The sequence below is a fragment of the Balaenoptera borealis genome (genome assembly GCF_965194805.1).
Source record: "Balaenoptera borealis genome assembly, chromosome: 15".
Taxonomy (NCBI): domain Eukaryota; kingdom Metazoa; phylum Chordata; class Mammalia; order Artiodactyla; family Balaenopteridae; genus Balaenoptera; species Balaenoptera borealis.
In genome coordinates, this window is record NC_138871.1 from 81989512 (window position 1) to 82009827 (window position 20316).

At 34.2% G+C, this 20316-nt stretch overlaps 1 long non-coding RNA gene across 1 annotated transcript; it reads right to left on the reverse strand.

The window, feature by feature from the left end:
- Positions 1 to 3546: 3546 nt before the first annotated feature.
- Positions 3547 to 17421, reverse strand: LOC309612172. The gene is made up of 2 exons (XR_014235026.1): positions 4140 to 17421; positions 3547 to 4100 (listed from the first exon to the last, which is right to left on the reverse strand). It is a non-coding gene; the product is annotated as an uncharacterized lncRNA (long non-coding RNA).
- Positions 17422 to 20316: the final 2895 nt, after the last annotated feature.

Genomic DNA, 20316 nt, shown 5'->3' on the forward strand with positions numbered 1-20316 from the left:
CGTCTCAGCTGTTTGCCAGGGCACTTTTTTCTGAATAAGTGTATTTCTTTCCAATATGATCTTAATTTTTGCTAAGCCTGCAGTCTTCTCTTCTTCCTAATCACATCTGTAGTTCACCTGAGATAATGACTTGGCTTTTCAGAAATTTAAAACCTTCAGGGGCTAGGAATTGGCCTGATTAGATACCCCGCCATGCCAACTCCTGCTGCCAGGGCTGCCTAAGGCATACACTAAGTCAATGTCAGGTCCATTTTGTCCTTAGAAAGCCCTCTCAAGGTCAGCCATTCTCATTTGTTAACCGCGTCTTCCCCCTTTTCTCTCAGTATTCTAGGAGAGGATCCAGGTGCTCCCATCAGGCATTAGGAGGAATCTGACAGCGACAATGGCCCTGAAGTCTGTGGGTGTGAGGAGGGGTTTCCTGATGGACCACCTGCAGCAGCCTGGCCGTGCGAGCTCAGCCAAGCAACATGCCCTTTTATGCCCTCCATTTCCACATCCACTAATGGTCATGATACATCTGTGAAAGACCCAACTTAGCATTGTTTTCACTCAGTTTTTCTCATCCATAAAATAAAAACAACGTTTTCAGTGTTGTTGTGAAGTTCGGAGGTCCTACAGCAAAAGTGTAAGCACAGCACGTGGCATAGGATAGCCATCTTAATTAAAGGCTGATGAAGTTCAACACAAGCTGTCTCCAAATATGCCACTTTGGCATATCGATTACTTTGAATTAAAGTTACTTAAGAACCAGCCAATGCAAAAGAACACTCTGACCCCCTTTTTTTCCGCCTGAAAGCAGGAAATAAATCTCCAATGTAAAAGATACCCTTTCTGTACCAGGAGGTAGAGAGACGCCCTTCATATCGCAGACAGGGAATTGTATCTCCCTCCTCCAAATCCTTTGCCTTTGTGACTTCTCATCACCCGTCTCAGTTACATCATGCCCTCTTCCCCAGTTCTGGATATTTTTTCTGCCCTTAGATTCAGGAAACTGAATATAAATTAAAGATACTAAAAAGAAAACGTTAAACTAGGTTATCAATTAAAATCTCTAGGGAGATTCTTTCAAAGAGGAATTTATTTAATGCCATGTGCTTATGTTCTCATGATTATTACTCTGACCTCCCAAGTGTCTCATCATGGCACTGGTCCTCGTCCTGAAGTTATATTTTTGTCGTAATCTTAGGAACTGAAATGTGGATCCCCAAACTCTTTCACCTTTTCTCCCAGTAGAGTTATAGGCCAAGAGGAGATCTGATAGCCTGCCAGATCGTCCTCAACTCTCAGCGTGAAAATGTATATTAGTGTTCCCATGACATTGCTGTAACTTCCACTTGTGTAATCTCATTATCTTTTAATTTCCTGCCCTCTGCCCAGTACCTGGTGTCCCAGAATAGCCATCCTTCAGTAATACATGCCAACTTCCCAAACTTCTAACTATGTTTTTATGAGAACACATTTCCATATTGTACATTCAGAAAAAAAAAATTAATTTGTATTAGTCTGTCAGAAAAATGAAGCATTGAATTTTTTCTGTTAATGCTCTACTAGAAAGGGTGCCCTGAGAATGACAACTGACTATTCTAGACAACTTAACAATGTCTTGCATTACAAAAACCTTTGGTCTGGGTGAATTCAAGTGGGAGCATGTTTAAAAGTCATTTTAAGAGAATAAATTTCTTATTTCAATATGCCACTCATGTTTTAAAATGTTGGTGGTTTCATCCATGAACAGTTTTAAAAAATTCTCCAGCTTTCATGAGAGAGACTAGAAGAGGAAGTTGATGATAATGTTTAATTTTCTTAACATTATTGATTTAGCTTTCATGGGTATGATTTATGAGAGATTCCTCAAAATTGCAAGTAAAAGAATCTAGGAAACACAGATATATAGAATACAATATAAAATTGGAGAAAATTGTATGCATTCCAAACGTATAGTATTGCAGGAAAAATAAAATGTTACTTCAAGGACTTATTTATTTATTTTCAGAAAATAAGAAGAGTGTGAGAACTTCAGTCATATTATGTTAAACTTATGAAGACTATTATGTAGGTGTAGGTGGCATTCTGCTGGCTTAGATCTTACTTAATTCATATTCTTTGTAATCTCATCACACAGTATTGTAGAGAATAAATTCTGAAATATGAAATTTATAAGAGATTAATCAAAATCGAATTGTATAGTATGATTATACATTTGAGGAAGGTATTTTGGTTACTAAGTACCCTGTTGATTTTTATCTAAATGTACGATTAAATATTATAAATTAAAAAATATTCTTAAAACTAAGAAACTAAGTCTAGGATGTAGATGTACACTAGGGAGAAATATGATGACATTACTGCATCCAGAATACTTATAAAAGGATTGAAACTTGCAGTAAAAAAGGCTTACATTTCAATATATTTAGTATGAATGAAGCATACATATGCTATTTAACAGAAAATAAAGAAAACTGTCCTTTTTTAAAAATAAGGCAGATATAGTAACCACGCAATGTCCCCTACTTGTATATATAAACAAGAGTCATGAATTAGATTACTTCAAATACAGAAAATACACATCCTCAAGGGCACTGGAGTAATTCAATACCGTATGGGATTAGCTTTTTAAGAATGCATTGCGAAGGCCCTAAGGGTCTCACACCTCACTAAATTCAAACTTTTAATGCTCTCATTTCAATTTTGTCAGACATAATAATAGACCCTAAGGTGGGAATATGCTATTTAGAGCAAAATAGAAAAGCGTATCAATGGGCTGTAAATTATAGATGCATTGTATGGGCGGAAAATGTTTTAACCTTTAATATAGAGTATAATTTAAAAGCAGTAATCCAAAGAGGAAGAATAAGAAGTTACTTTATGGAAAGGAACAGAGTTGTTTCCTAAACAAAGGTCAAATATGACTTTATTCTTCTTTGGCTAGAAAATCAATATACATGTTACCCCTTTGCCTTTGAAAAGCAGTTCTATGTTTAGGTCAGTTTTAGGCATTTTCTTCTCATTTCCTCTTCTTAGTTGGCAGACTTTTCAAGAAAGAGAAATCAAAGCTTTGGAATGGATGTCCAACATTTTTTTTTTACCAACAAATCCGTTTACCATTATTTCCTTTCACTCTGCTTACCCCAATATATACCACATTTGGTAAGGTTTCCTACACAGTCACCATCTATGAAAAAATAATAATATGCTATTATGGAAGTAGTTTGGCTCTTGGAGCGTATTAGAACTGAATTTTTTTAAATCTATTGTTTTTTATTGAAGTAGAGTTGATTTACAATGGCATGTTAGTTTCAGGTATACAGCACGGTGATTCAGATATACATATGTGTGTGTGTATATATATATATATATATACTTTTTCAGATTCTTTTTTCCTTATAGGTTCTTACAAAATATTGAGTATAGTTCCCATACTATAGAGTAGGTCCTTGTTGGTTATATATTTTATACATAGTAGTGTGTATATGTTAATCCCATACTCCTAATTTACCCTCCCCGCCCCCCGAACTTGAATTCTGACTTGGCCCTTTGATGCCTTAGTAACTTTTAGCAAGTTAATTAACCTGATGGATCTTCAGCTCCATCCACTGATGGAGACTTACAACTGTGGCTGTGAGAAATAAATATAGTATGGATAATGGTGGTCCCAGAATTAGATACAAGACGGCTGTTATTGTTTCTGCTAGCTTTTGTTATTTGCTTTTCATGTTTTAAATTCATACCTTTATTCAAAACTGAAATTCTAGTAATATTCCAATAATATTTTTCATTCCTGAAACAGCGGAGAAATTGTATCTATTATTTACCTCTGGTGGTCTTCCCATAAAATCTTTCCTATTTCAGTTATTTATAAAGTATTGTTTAAAATATTCCAAATCAATTTTTTATAACAGTGTTGGTATTAGCTCACAAATTCATATCACTACATAATGTTCACTCTCAGGGCGGGTCCAGAGTAAGCATTCAGGGAATGCATGGTCCTTTCACTGCCTCTTTCCAACAACTTGGTGAACTCCAAACTGGGGACCCATGTTCTAGACTAAAGACTTTTTTCCAGTGCATCACTGGAGTTTGAAGAGTATTTAGATGTGTTCCTCTAAATGGTCAGAGAATGAGAATGGTCAGAATATCACTTCAGGAACCTCCTGCCCTGGTTTCCTGACCTAAGTATTTTCCACAGAATGTAAGTATAAGAAGAGTTCTGACCACCTCCACTGTCATTCTGCTCTCTTGAGCAAAGAAGTAAAAGAAAAGAAAAAAGAAAAAACTTGTGACAATTCTCTTAATGAACACCAAGAAGCTCAGAAAGTAGAAGTATAAACAAAACTCACCCCAAAACTGAGAGCATATGTTAAATACTGCTTTCAGTTCCAAAAGAGACATTCACATTGCTTTAAAACATGCTTATTTCACCCACAGGTATTGATGCAAAAGTTACAGCTGCAAAAATTATAAAACATTGAATTCTGTATAAAATCCTACTAAATTATATTGTTATAATAATCAAAAATACAACACTGCCCACTGTAACTTAATATTCTTCCCTACATAATACCAAGATATTCATATGATTCTATACTACTACATATTATAACATCTAGGTATATGCATGAACTATTCCTTAGTTTAAATTATTAAATATCATATTTGAATTAGAAGCCAACATTTATTTCATGCATTCAAAAACACATACTTAAGTAAAAACCTAATGCTATATGTGTATATATATATATAGAATCCATGTTCTGAAAACTACAAAACACTAATGGAAGAAATCAAAGAAGACAAGTAAATGAAGAGACATATGGTGCTGGTGGATTGGAAGGTTTGACATAGTAAAAGTGTAATTTCTCCCCACATTGATCTATAGATACAATGCAAAAACAATCAATCAAGACATTTTTGTAGATATAGGTGAACTGATTATAAAATGCATAAGTGTGGTAGGCTGAAAAATGGTATCCCCAAAATATCCACATTCTAATTTCCGGAACCTAAGAATGATACCTTACATGGTGGGGGAGATCCTTGCAAATGTGATTAAGAATCTTGAGATGGAGAGATTATCCTGGATTATGCAGGTGGTCACAAATGTAATCACAAGTGTCCTTATAAGTGGAACAGATGGAGATTTGACACAGACACATAGAGGACAAGGCAATGTGAAGACAGATCAGAGATATTTGGCGACGCTGGCCTTGAAGATGGAAATGATGCAGCCACAAGCCAAAGGAGCCACTAGAAGCAGGAAGACGCAAGGAATGGATTCTCCTCTAGAGCCTCTGGAGGGAGTGCAGTTCTGTGAACACCTTGATTTTGGCCAGTGATACTGATTTCAGACTTCTGGCCTCCAGAAGTCTGTAAGAACTGTAAGGGAATAAATTTCTGTTGTTTTAAGCCACCACATTCATGGCATATTGTTATGGCAGCTCCAGGAAACTAATAGAATAAGGAAATGAAAGAGAACTAGAATAGACAACACAATTTGAATAAGAAGAAACAAGGTTGCATGTTTTATAACTTCTCTTCTTCAAAAAACAGTGTTAAAAATAAGAAAAGCTATAGGAGCTCAAGGCTTTTCAGGGCATGAGCCACCTTTCTTCTTGCATGGCCTTGCAATAAACCTTTTTCTGCTCCAAACTCCGACGTTTCAGTTTGTTTGGCCTCACTGTGCATCGGGCACATGAACTTGCATTAACAAAATGAAGACTCCTAAGATTTCAAGTCCAGGGCCAGGTTGAAAATAACACCTGTGCTGTGATAACAAAGAAGGGTGTTTTTTTTCTGAAAAGTGTCTCATTTAGAATTAACTGGATTTGTCAAGATGTGATTTCTTCATCCACATATGATGACCTCTGAATTGATCACAGGGAAGCTTCCAGGAGAATGGTGTGTATGGATTATAACTTAGATCTCTGCATGATGAGAAAGGCTCTGAGCCCCAGGTTTAGGTGTGTCATTTATACTCAGGACTTACCAACCACTATATATGGTTCCAACTATCTGCTCCCAGGTCTGCCCTGGTTTTCGCCTCAGTCCAATCCAATATTGAGAATGGTCAGAATATCACTTCAGGAAATTCTTTTATAAAGAATATTTACAGAATGAAAAAAAAGAGAAAAGCTATAGACTGAAAAATACTTACAAAATATATTGTATTTGACAAAGCAGTTGTATACAAAAATACATGAATAACTGTCGAAGCTAAATCATAATGATAACCCCCTAAAAATGGAAATATAGACAGGCAGATGACCAAATAAAGATACAGATTTTGTATAAGCACAGAAAAAGGTGTTTAAGATCATTAGTCGGGGAAAGGTAAATTTAATCATGGGTGATAGAAGACCACAGCTATAGAATAGGTAGAATACTGATAATACTGTGGGCTGACAGGAGGCAGAGCATCTGGAGCTCTCATACATCAGTGCTTCGAATGTCAAGTAATACAGCCATTTTGGAAAGATGTTTGGATCTTCTTATAAAGTTAAATATATACCATGAAATGCAGTACTCCCACTCATAGACTTTTACCCAAGAGAAATAAAATTATATGTTCATACAAAGATGTATACTCAAATACTGAGAGCAGCTTTAGTCATAAACACACATACACACACACGGACAACCCCGATATCTATCATAGTTTGAATGGATTAACACATTGTGTCCATACTACTCAGTACGGACTACTGAGTAGTATGGGATGCTACTCAGTCATGAAAAGGGATTAACTACTGATCTATGCACAGCATTGATTCTAAGAACCTATACGCTAAGTGAAATAATCCAGAGACAAAGACAGATGAGCTATATGATTGAATGTTATGAAATTCTGGAAAAAGGCATAACTATTGGGACAAATCTGTTTAGTTATGCTCACAGGTGGGGGATTGATGGGACAGTTGACAAAAGTGACATAAGGAAAGTTTTGGGGGTAGTGGTGGAAATATTCCATTTGTTAGTGGTGGTAGTTTCATAACAATATACATTTGTCACTGTTTAGAGGACTACGTACAAAGGAATGGCTTTTTATTTACAAAATCTTACAAACCTGACAAAAATAACTACTTGAAATTCAAACAGATATTTACAGGACAAGTGGCAAGTCTTAGGTTTTAAAGGATGTGTATATGTGCTTGTGTATGCGTGTGTCTATTTGACGGACAGTAATTAATTTTATTTGCAAACACAAACAAGGTGGAGAAAAAGTGCCTTTTTTAGGCAATATGCTAAGTTGGTATTTATTTGGTAGGAGTACTACATAAAGTTGGCTTGCTTTTCCTGCGCATTTCAGAGCATCAATATTCAGTACATTAGCTGTTTCTGAGAGCTACTTCATGCCTAAATTATTTCATCACACACCTGACAGTACCTTTGTGTGAATAATTCACCCTATAAGAATCCCAGCTTATCTATGGGTTCCAAATCACTAGGATTCACTGAGGTTTTTCAGAGAGCTTCAATTGCTGCTACAAGGAACCAAACTAAATTCTCTGCTGTTGAGGCTGAAGCTTTTATCATCACGTCAGGACTTCCCCTCACCTGTATTTTATGGTTTGCTGATGGATTTCTAGAATAGATTGTCAGATTTAGGATGACTGATACTGAAAATTCTCAGGGTTGTGACACAAGTAGTTTTAATTTATGTAAGTGCTGATTCCACTTTATGAGAATTTTCTCATTGGTTTGTTTTGTACTGTATAGTAATGTTTGTTCAGTAAAGAATAATTGGAAGTTATAATAAAGCTCAAAGGAAGAAACCACCCATTTCCTACTATAAAATATCATTTATTAATATGTTGGAATATATTATTTCATTCTCTTTCAAATGTATATGCATATAATTTTTATAAAATGAAATCTTATTAAAATGTAGTTTTAATTGAACATTTACCACGACCTACTTTCCATATCAATAAATGTAAGTCTTTGATGGTGGATAATAGTCAGCTATAGTGGTGGTATATTATTGAATGAATGTGAATAAGGAAATATATAATCCAACAAACATTTTCAGTTGGCAGATAGTTTTTCCCCTGAGATCGGGAATAAGGCAATGAAAAATTGGTTCTTGAAATAATTTTTAAAATATCATTTATAGTAGAACCAAAAATAAAGAAATACTATGTATAGACTCTAGCTGTGAAAAAACCAACTCATATGGAAGAAATCAAAGAAGATCTAAGTAAATGGATAGGTACTTCATGTTCATAGATTACAAGGCTTAGTATTGTTCAGACTTCATTTTTTCCCCCAACTTGATCATTTATTGAATACAATCCCAACTAAAATCCCACTTATTTTGTGGTTATCAACAAACTGAATCTAACGTTTACATAGAAGGGCAAAAGACCTAAAATATCCAACACAGTATTGAAGAAGAAAAATAAAGTTGGGGGATTCACACTACTCTATTTCAAGGCTTGCTGTAAAACCACCATAATCTCATTTTCTAAAGCTGTTCTCCAATAAAAAGAATCAGGGTTCCTTGAAGAAATAACTGATCTATGACTAGGACAGGACATTTAAAAAGATGGTCCTGGTGTATTCTGTAGTGTCAAAATACTACAAAAACTGTCAAGGTTATCGAAAACAAGGAAGTCTGGGGAACTGTTAGCGACAAGAAGAGGCTAAGGAGGTGATGACTAAATATAATGTGGTATTTTGGACGGAATCCTATAAGAGAAGAAAAAAGGACATTAGGCAAAGACTAAGGAAATCAGAATAAAGTATAGATTTTAGTTAATAATAATGTGTCAACACTGGCTTCTTAATTGAGACAAATATACTAATGCAAAATGTTTGATAATAGGGGAAAATGCATGTGAGGGATATTGGAACTTTATAAAACCTTCACAGTTTTTCTTTAAATCTAATTCTATCCTAAAGTAAAAATAATTAATACCAAACAAGACAGGGCTCAAAGAGTACAGGAACGAAGTACACATGGTATAAACAAAACAAATATCAAGATGGTAGACTTTAAAAACAAGTCAATCATGAATTGCATTAAATTTAAATTACATCTGACTTTATCCATACCACTCCCCTAAAATTGTTTCTGTCAAGATCAACTAAAACTCCACACCAGAACAGTCCAATAGGAAATTCTCTGTCTTCATATTACTGAATCTGATACAACAAAATTTGAATAAGTTGACCATGTCTTTCTTGAAAAATATGTCTATTGGTTTTTGTGATACTGATTTTTAACTTAGGGACCATTTTATTTCTTGTTACTCTTCCACCCACCTTGCAGTTATTGAATAGCCACAGAGCTCAGCATGAGCCTTCTCTTCTGAGATAACATCGATTCCTATAATTTTCAGTACCCTGTTATATACACTTGAATTTATGCCACAAATCTGATTTTTACCCTGAGCTCCAGAACACAGCTAAGTGCTTATCTGATGTCTCCACTCAAAAATCTTAAACCTATTTTAAACTTCACATAAATAAAATTGACATGTTTATCCACTCCACTAACACTTAATCTTGTTTTTCCCCCAGAATCTGCCATCTTGGTAAATGGGTCAGTATCTATTTAGCTATGTCAATCAGAAATCTAGGAGTTATACTTGATTCCTCTTTTCATTTACTTTTTCCATCCTATCTGTAGGCAAGACTCCTGAACTTTGCAACAAAAATCTCATATTCATTCACTTTTTCCTTTCTGCACTATTACCATGCTAAATCAAGTCACTACCATCTCTCATGCACCACTGCAGTAACCTTTTAACTGTTCTCCTTTTTTCCATTTTTGGCCACATTACCTTAATTACCTAAAAAGAAGCCAAAGTTATCTCTTTAAACATAAATCAGATTATGTTAATATCCTGCTTAAATCCCTTCATTGACTTCCTAGTCATTAAAATAATATCCAAATTTTGCAAGGCTAATTTTGTATTACCACATGTCCACCTTTTCTTTTTTCTTTCCCTCATTTATTCATTGATTTCTGCTCCCTCCTTCCCCCACAAATATTTTGCCAGAACTACTATAAGGGTCTTAGAATTCATTAGTAAACCAAACAGATGACAATCTCTTTCTTTATGGAGCTTACATTAGAGAAGGAGAGGGACAGCAGCAAGAAAAAAACAAGTACACAGACAATCTTTGCTGTTCATGGTAGTGTCAAAGCAAAAAATCAAAACAAAAACAAAAAGAAACATGCAAACTAAGACTTTCATAATCAAAGGAAAAATATGATTGTTCCATGACCTTTAAATATTTTGTCAAAACAACACAAACTGTCTTACTCTCAGTTTTAAATATATAAGGAAATTTTAAAAAATTAAAAAATAACATTTATCTAGAGTATTATAATTTAAAATATTAGAAACATTGAGAACTAAAGTGGGTTTTTTTTTACTTGTAAAAAACTTATCAAAGGTAGTCTGAACTATATTCTTGACTTCAAGTTGCATCATTTATGAAACAGAGTAAGCATGTTTTCTCTGACTTGGCACATTGTCATACCCTTTTCCAAGTTTGTATCAGTTTCCAACACTTTATTCTTTGTGTTTTCTGTATCATGAAGTACAGATCTTCCTCGACTTACGATGGGGTTACGTCCAAATAAGCCCATTGTAAGTTGAGAACATCGTATGTTGAAAATGCATTTAATACATCTAACCCACAAAATATCTTAGCTTAGCCTAGCCTACCTAAAATGAGCTCTGAACACTTACATTAGTCCACAGTTAGGCAAAATCAGTGAACACAAAGCCTATTTTATTAAAAAAATTCTTGAATATCTCATGTAATTTATTGACTTCTGTACTGAATGTGAAAAACAGGTTGGTTGTATGGGTACAGAATGGTTTAAGTGCATCGATTGTTGACCCTTGTGATCTGTGGCTGATTGGGAGCTGCATCTCGCAGCCACTGCCCAGCATCACAAAAATCTACCACATATTGCATTATTTACATAACAATTCATGCACTGAAGAGATAGCAGTGAGGTCAGTACTTTATATAATTATTTCCAGTGACTATACTTTAGTAATTGTAATGTGAATGATGTAGCTGGGGGGGTCTGGTGTTATCTAACTAAATGACAGTAATTAGAATTCATGCATATCAGAACCATGCAAAGCAAAGACTGTTAATGCTATGAGTCTGTGAGTACTAGGAAGAAAATAAAAGAGCAAAGTAGGGAGAAAGAGAGTGTCTTAGCTCAGGCAGCTATAACAAGCTACCATAGACTGGGGTGCTTAAACAACAAATATTTATTTCTTACAGTTCTGGAAGATGGAGGTCTTAGATTAGGATGCCAGCATTGTTGAATTCTCACAAGAGCACTCTTTCTGGTTTGTAGTATGACCATCTTCCTGCTATATCCTCACATGTCAAAGAGAGAAAGCTCTGGTCTCTTCATCCTTTTATAAGGACACTAATCCCATCATGGGGGCTCCACCCTTATGACCTCATCTAAACCTAATTACCTCCCAAAGGCCCCACCTCTAAATACTACCACATTGGAGATTAGGGCTTCAGCCTATGGATTCAGGGTGGGGGACACAATTCAGTCCGTAGCAGAGAGTCCATAGCAGGGAGTGACAGAAGAGGTGCTAATTTGATAGAGGAGTAGGAAATTTCTTTTTTAGGAGGTGATATTTGTGTGAAGTGTGGCTATCCTGGAGAAGAGCATTCAGCCAGATCGCACCTTCCTGTCTTCCATTTACTCCCTTGTCCTTTCTATCCTATTTCTGCTGATGAGCCTTTGAGCTTTTCTGTTTATTTTCTTTCACTGCAATTCGCTTTCTTTGGCTGACTCATTCTCACCTGCGATTCTCAGCTGAAATATTACTTCTGCAGAAAGACTATTCTTGACGTGTATCTGACATTGCCCCAGAGAATTACTATATAGTCTATCACCCTGTTTTTTCCTTCATGGGTTCTATCACAATTTGTAATTATGTTGTTTGTTTGTTTAGTTTTTATGTCTATCTTTCTCATTAGAATGTAATTTGTATGAGGACAAAGCATTTGTCTGCCTTATTTGAGAAGGTATCTCCAGCTGCTTTTAAAGTGTGTATTGTATAAGGTAGGGAATACTCAATAAATGTCTTTTGAGTAAAGGAATAAAATTATTTCTTATGCTATTGTACCATAAGGAGGAAGTTATGCATATTTTTATCTCTAGCACATAATATAGATCCATCCTGTGTTAGATGTTCAGTGTTGGTTGACTGATTAATAATATATATCTTCTCTAGATTCCCCTTCTTTTTAAATGAATGTCCACATTTAATTATTTAAAATGTTTATCAAATACTTGCAATTTGTTTGGCATTTAAAAAATAAAATATTCTCGAGACTTCCCTGGTAGTCCAGTGGTTAAGACTCTGCACTTCCACTGTCAGGGGGCATGGGTTCAATCCCTGTTCAGGGAACTAAGATCGCACATGCTGCGTGGCATGGCCCAAAATAAAAATAAAATAAAATATTCTTATTTGTAATACTTTCTATACTGCCTAATATTACTCTCAATTCAAATAATTTGAGTTGTCCTGAAATTAGTGATATTTATATTTATTCTCTTAACATGACTTTTCAGTTCTTATGTTACAACATAGCCCCTTATAAACATTCTCTCTAAAAGAAACTTTTTCTTTACCCTCAAAATTCTAAAAACACCCTTTCCTTTATCTTGAAAGAAACAATTCAAATGATTTTCTAAAGACATCATTTATCAGCAGACTTCCTTGTACTGGAATACAAAGTTCCATCCACACATATCCTGCTTTTAAGAAATAAAGGGAAATCTTTATGTGATGAGAAAATGAAATATCTATGTATGTGTGTTTGTGTATGTATGCATGTGTTTACAAAATAATACATGTATATATGTATATCTATGGCTGCCTATATCTACCCTATGATATAAATAATAGTATTGGCGATAGAGTGTTGTATTTTATCTATTTGCTTATTTGTAGATTCTTATAGTTTTCTTAATATGGAATAATGTAGGGGTTATTTACCTTAAAGATATAAAATACAGATCATTCAACAAAAATATGATTAATATTGAATCTAGTTATTTTTTAGTTTATGTACATGTGCCTATAATATTATTTTAACACAACTTACTAGAAATTTAGAGTAAGTAGAAATTCTTGCTCTCATGTTATCTAAACCCAAAGTTTTTTAAATATGTAAAACTTAGTCATTGTGTGTGTGTTTGAGGGAGTGACTTGCCCAAGGCTACACAATGAATAGTAATAAAATTGATACTAAAATTATATTACCAGTACTACCAAAAATTTAAGGGCCATATGCTAACTGAAGGGCCATATGAAAACTGAAAATATGAAAGCTGTAGTGGAATCCATAAGGTTCAAATATTGCTTTAAGAAAGAAGTAAACAATAAAAATAATAGAAATAGCACAAAACCACAGCAACAAATATCATTTATTAAGTGCTTTTTAGATGATAAACAGCATTCTAACCACTTTATATATGTTATCATACTATGTAATTTTCTCAACAAAACTGTGAGATTCATAGCATCATCATATCCTTATATGTAGAATAAAAATGAGTCAGAGAGTCAAGTTAAATTGCCTGAGTTCACATAGATAGTAATATTTAAATCCAAATAATGTGATTCTAGTACTATTAAAGTCTTGCACATTATATTTTTTGTTAATAATTTTTACTAAAGTATGTAATATATTCATGAATTATAAATACACACAAAGTCAGCAAGCTCATATAACAATCACAAGTGAAGTAGAAAATTACCAGCACTCCAGAGCATGTCCTCAGCCCCTTTATAAACTACCCTTTCCCTCAAAAGATAACAACTATCCTGACTTCTAAGAACACAGGTTAGTTTTGACTTTTTAAAAATTTTATATGTTGAATCACACACTTTCTTTCTGGCTCACTTCTTTCCTTCTTTCTATATTGCACATATCACTAGTTTGTTCTTACTGCTGTATCATATTCCACCATGTATATATTCCACAGTTTATTTATTCTCTCCAATCACTACTGATGGATATTAGGGTTGCGGTTATTATCATTAGTATTGCTATGAATATTCTGTAATATTATTTCTGGATATCCCAATGTTCCACCACCATCTACTGAAAAGATTGTCTTTTCACTGCTACTTGGATTGCCACCCACTATACAAGCATGTTAATATACTCTCACACCCACATCCCCACTATAAGTCCATTTGTTTATACTTGTACCAGTATCAAACTGTCTTGATTCTTTAACTGTGAAGTCGATAGCCTGTAATGTATGTCCTCCAACTGAGTTCTTATTCAAAATTGTCTTGACTATTCCTTGCATTTTCATATACACTTTAAAATCAGATTGTCAATTTCCATACACATATAAAACTTGTATTTTGATCAAGAATGTATTGAATGCATACAGTAATGATTCTCTAAACCCATACACTTATCATATCCCATTACTTATTTGGATATTCTTTATGTTTCTTAATTACATTTTGTAGTTTTCAGTGTACATGTCTTGCATATCTTTTGTTAGATATATTATAAGGGTTTCTTTTTGTGCAATTTATGGTTATTGTAATTATGATCCCCAAATTCTTTGACACGCCTTTCATTGATGGGTGGGGTTTATGTTCTTCCCTTTAAATCTGCCTGGACTTGTGACTCACTCATAATCAACTGAGTGAGGTGGAAAAGACAGAGTGACTTTCTAGGCTATGTCAGTAAGAGTTTCAGCTTCCACCTGTTCACTGGGAAATTTATTTTTAAAGTCTAGAGCTACACTGAGAACAACACAGAGGGAGGAAGCCCAGGCCATGTGAAAATGTCATAGCAGGTAGCCCAGTCTCAAATCCCAGCTGAGGTTCCAGCCACCAGCCAGTATCACTGACAGTCCTGTGAGTCCAATGCCACATATTATTCCAGTATACAACCTTAAAGTAGCTGTGCCTAGTCCAAATTCTTTACGCACTGAACCCAAGAGCATACTAAAATAGTTGTTTTAAGTTTGTAAATTTAGTGATAATTTGTTACACAGCATTAGTAACTGGAACACTGTTATAAAACACCACTTTAAAAAATTATGTATTTTTTTTTATCATTTTAGAGAAATGGAATAGATTTTTGTATATTAACCTTGTATCCAGACATCTGGCTAAATTAACTTCTTAATATCTCTAATAGCCTGTTTGGGCTGCTATAACAAAATACCACAAACTGAGAAGCATATGAAAACAGAAAGTTGTTGTTCACAGTTCTGGAGGCTGAGAAGTCCAAAATCAAGGTGCCAACATGGTGACATTTTGGTGAGGGCCCTCTTCCTGGTTTGTAGCCTGTGACTTCTCGCTCTGTCCTCACATGGTGGGAGGGGCTAGAGAGTAATGTGGGGTCTCTATTATAAGGCACTAATCCCATTCATGAAGGTGCCACCTCATGACCTAATCACCTCCCCAAAAGCCCACCAACTAACACCATCACCCTTGGAGTTAGGATTTCAACATTTGAATTTGGGGGAGGGATACAAACATTCAGGTCATAGAACTATTCTTCATTTATTTATAAAATTTGAGGATTTTTCTACACACATATTTATGTTGTCTGTGAATAGTGAGCATTTTATTTGCTCTCATCCAAACAGAGATGTTTATTTAATTTTTGCCTACTTGATGATAGCCATCTAAGAGGTGTGATGGGATATCTAATGGTAGTTTTGATTTGCATCTCCCTGAATATTAGTGATGTTGATCATCTACTCATGTACCTGTTAGTCATTTATATGTCTTCTTTGGAAAGATGGCTGTTCAAATCCTCTGCCCATTTTTTAATTGAATTGTGTGTTTTTATATTGATTTGTATGAGTTCTTTATATATTTTGGATATTAATTCCTTTTCAGATATACAACTCACAAATATTTTCTCCCATTCTATGGTTACCTTTTTACTTTGTTGATTGTTTCTTTTGCTGTGCAGAAGCATTTCAGTTTGATGTAGTACCACTTATTAATTTTTGCTTTTATTCCTCGTGCTTTTGGTGCCGTAGCCAGAAAAAATCATTATCAAGACCAATGTTAAGGAGCTTTTCCTCTGTGTTTTCTTCTAGGAATTTTAGGGACTTGGGTCTTATGTTTAAGCCTTTAATCAATTTAATTTTTGTAAGTGGTGTAAGATAGGGGTCTAATTCCATTCTTCTGCATATAGTTATCCCTTTTTCCCAAACCACTTATTGGCAAAACTATGGTTTCCTCATTGATTATTCTTGACTCCCTTGTCATATTTTGGTTGGCTGTGTATGTGAAGGTTTATTTCTAGGCTCTCGATTCTGTTCCATTGGTCAGTGTGTCTATTTTTATGCCATAATTATACTATTTGATTATTAAATCTTTGCAGTATAGTTTGAAATCAGGAAGTGTGATGCCTGCAGCTTTGCTCTTCTGTCTCAGGATTGCTTTGACTATTCAGGGTCTTCTGTGGTTCCATACAAATTTTAAGATTTATTTTTAAAAAATTCTGTGAGAAATGTCATTGAAATTTTGATAGGGAAGACATTAAACCTATAGGTGGCTTTAGGTAGTATGGACATTTAAACAATATTAATTCCTCTGATCTCTGAACACTGTAATTATTCAATGTATTCGTGTCTTCTTCAATTTCTTTCAACAATCTTATAGTTTTCAGCCTCCAAATCTTTCACCTCCATGTTTAAATTTATGCCTAAGTACTTTTTATGTTTTTGAAGGTACTTGTGAATGGGATTGTTTTCTTTATTTTCTCTTAGATATTTTGTTGTTAGTGTATAAAAATGCAACTGATATCTGTATGTTGATTTTGTATTCTGCAACTTTACAGAATTCATGATTAGTTTTCACTTTGTTTGGTGAAGTCTTTAGGATTTTCTATATATATTATCATACCATCTGTAAACAAAGACTTTTTTTACTTCTTTCTTTCCAATTTGGATGCCTTTTATTTCTTTTTTATGCCTGCTTAGGACTGCCAGTACTATGTTGAATAGCAGTGATGAAAGTGGGCACCCTTTTCTTGTTCCTGATCTCAGGGGAAAAGCTTTCAATCTTCCACCACTGAGTACAATGTTAGCATGAGGCTTGTCATATACGGCCCTATTATGGTATGTTTCTTTTATGCTCAATTTCTTTAAAGTTTTTATCATGAAAAGATGTTGCAGTTTGTCAAATGCTTTTTCTGCACCTATTGAAATGATCATATGAATTTTATCTTTCATTCTATCCATGTGGTGTATCACGTTCATTGATTTCGGTATGTCAAATGTTCCTTGCATCCCAGGAATGAATCCCACTTGATCATAGTGTATGATTGTTAATATGCTGTCGAATTAAGTTCACTAGTATTTTTTGAGAATTTTTGCATCTATATTCATCAGAGATATTGGTCTGCAGTTTTCTTTTCTTGTAGTGCCCTACAAGAAACAAGATAACAGTGCCCTACCCTGTTATCAGGGTAATGCTGGTTTCATAAAACAAGTTTGGGAGGGTTCCCTTCTCTTCAATTGTTTGAAAGAGTTTGAAAGGGATTAACATGGATTCTGCTTTAAATATTTAGTAGAATTAACCAGTAAAATCATGTACTCCTGGCCTTTTCTTTGTTGTGAGAAATCTACTTATTGATTCAATCTCTTTACTCACTGGTCTGTTCAGATTTTCTATATCTTCATAATTCAGTTGGTAAGTTTTATGTTTTTAGAAATTTATCCATTTCTTCTACATTGTCCAATTTGTTAGTGTATAACTGTTCGTACGAGAGATAACAAGTGTTAATGAGAATGTGGAGAAAAGGGAATCCTTTGTGCACTGTTGATGGGAATGTAAGTTGGTACAGCCACTATAGAAAACAGTATAGAAATAGTACAATAAAAGTTCTGATTTGGAAAACAAGTGTATTCCTCCAACTTTTTTCTGAGGAAGATATCTTTCAAATATTAACAGAGAGATATTTAAGCATGTAACAATTCAGGTAATAAAATCTTCTTGAAAAGAAAGTTGAAAACAAAATGTCACGGAAATAAGTAATAAAACAATGTTCAGAGAGATAGTTTCAAAAATAAAATTGGTTATGAGTATTAAATATAAAATTAAATGTTTCCTTCAGTGAGAATCAGTAGTCTCCATTCTACCTTAAGACGGGTTTATTGGAGGATGGGTATCTTATCCCCTAGGGTTATTACCCATTTTCACTAAATTAACACTGGTAAACTCCTGTAGGGATAATGCGCTCTAAAATTAGACATGTAACTCCAGAATATGTAAATGGAGCCTAGGAGTTTACTAAGTTGTCTCAAGATACTTTGCATATGTTCGGAGGTATAGGAAAATCCAAGTAAATCTATCTACCATTTTTAGTTCATGTAAATATAACTCTTGGATCTAGGTGCTTTGTGTCTATCTACCAAGTTTGTGAGACAGGCTATATGGCGGTTACATTTCTAATCATTATGTTTATTTTCGACCATCAAAAAGTCACTAGGGTTGAGATTTCATATTAAATGATTATTATTGCTGTACATTTAATTAAATTTCTTGCATTATCATGCAAGTTGCTTAAACAAAAAAGGGTGTCTCTGCTGATCCTCAAGTCCCACTTCCTTACATAATATATGTTTCCTCTTTGGACCTCAAAATATTGAATACAAAACAAATCTATGATATATTTAAAGTGAAGGTGAAATAGAGACAGGAGGGGGAGAAATGAAGGGATTAGGAGAAATATGAATTGTTCAAGTGACTACTATTTGTAGGTGCTTTGCATAAATCATAAAATTTCTCCAAGTTAGATATGATTGCTCTCATTTCCAAAGATACATATCAATGTACAGAAAAGATATGCAATGTATTCAAGATCACATATCTATTAAGTGAATGAACTAGCATTTTAATACATATCTGTTCAATGTAAATCCTACCTCCTTGTCAGGTATAGTTTCTTAATATCTTTGATAATATACATAAAAATAAATACTTATTTGGGGTTAAGCATAAATATAAGAATGATCAGAATAGATATGGAAGATAGAACTGATGTAAAAAGGAGATTGATTTTTGTTATTGCTTTTTTTTTTTTTTTTTTTTTTCAACACTGCAATCTTGTTTAGGTTATCCATGGTTATCCATACATTATTTTTTTTTTCAAGTGAAAATCAATTTTCCTTTTCTAAAGTGTGTCTTCTCTGATGGAGAAAGCACTGGTCTATTTCACAGAAATCCAATATTCTAATATTGTATAAATTTAAGTTGGATATTTTATCTCCTTCATGAGCAATTACCTTTTCTTTTTTTTAAAGGGGTAAATAATTACTGTTCGGTCTACCTCACTGGTTTGTTATGGGGGACGCGTGAGCTAATGCATATGAAAGCACTGTAAAAAATCTAAAGTGTCGAATGCATGCAAGAGATATTTAATACTATTTAATGAATCATTAGACCACAGTCCCTTCAAAGGAAAGGATATAGTATTTTAGTTTATTTATTTATTTTGAGGATTCTTCAGCAGACAAAAATTGACTAGTACAGTGAAGTTATTTCAGAGGAATTTACTGAATGAAACCTGAGGTAACCTTTATACATACTGTATCAATTTAGGAAGAATGTTAGATACAGAATCTTATTAATCTATAATGCCCACAACCACCTTGTAAAGTGGTTAATATTCATTCATTAAAATATAAATGGAGAGAGTGGATGAAAGCATCTGGCAACATTATCATTATTTAAACATCAACCCAAAATACAAGAATATAGCAATTTGCTTCCAAAAGGGAAGAACCGACACTTCTGTATACAATAAAACATCACAGAAAAGAATATCGATTCTCTATCCAACTAGCATGAGACCCACCAGGATGTCTTCTTGCATCTGGTCCTCTGGCTGCAGCAGGAGAACCCAGGTGTGGAGCAATCCCTGGCAAAATCAGAGATTAAATTCTGGGAGTTGCAAGAGCCAATATGTTATGACAGGATTCTAAGCCAAGTTTAGGAAATGTCCTAAATTTTAGATGGTATCTAAATGATATTAAAACTTAGAGAGAAGTCACTTAAACCATTGAAGTGAAGGGATTTAGAGGGAAGTTTCCTCAGGTGATTTTCATTTCAAATACTTTTGCTTAGCATTTTATATAGTACGGTGTATTTACTGAATCCTTTATAGTGTTGTACCACAGTGGAAATAAAGATGAGTGAGGCATACTCAGAATCATTTATCTGTTTACATTCTAATTGGTTTATAGCACAACTCAAAAATAGTACAGTGTGCTTAGGCAAATCTGGAGCTCCGGAGAGACACCTACACTAAAGTTGA